The sequence below is a fragment of the Dermacentor silvarum genome, chromosome 10 (assembly GCF_013339745.2).
Source record: "Dermacentor silvarum isolate Dsil-2018 chromosome 10, BIME_Dsil_1.4, whole genome shotgun sequence".
In the NCBI taxonomy this organism is placed as follows: Eukaryota; Metazoa; Arthropoda; class Arachnida; order Ixodida; family Ixodidae; genus Dermacentor; species Dermacentor silvarum.
The window spans coordinates 54460770-54461070 of NC_051163.1; positions in this window are offsets into that span (position 1 = coordinate 54460770).

Below are 301 nucleotides of genomic sequence, written 5' to 3' on the forward strand. Positions count from 1 at the left end.
GACGTGGATGTAGCAAGATTTAGTTGCCGAAAAAGAATCAAGAGGCGTTCTTGGGAGTAAGACTCTTATTTCTAAGTGGTTGCCGTATATGAGAGCTACTGCTAAAAGGGAAAAAACATTCCTGCGTACCTTTGATATACCGGAAACCGAAATACTCTATGTTTATACTAATGACGTTTCAAAGGCCTCTTGCTGAAGCATGCAGTGGCTTGCTTTGAATCGAGCGCCGTGGAGAGGTGTATATCTTGGAGGAGAGGCGGCCACTTGAAACTATATACAATGTTTACGTTTTAATCATAAA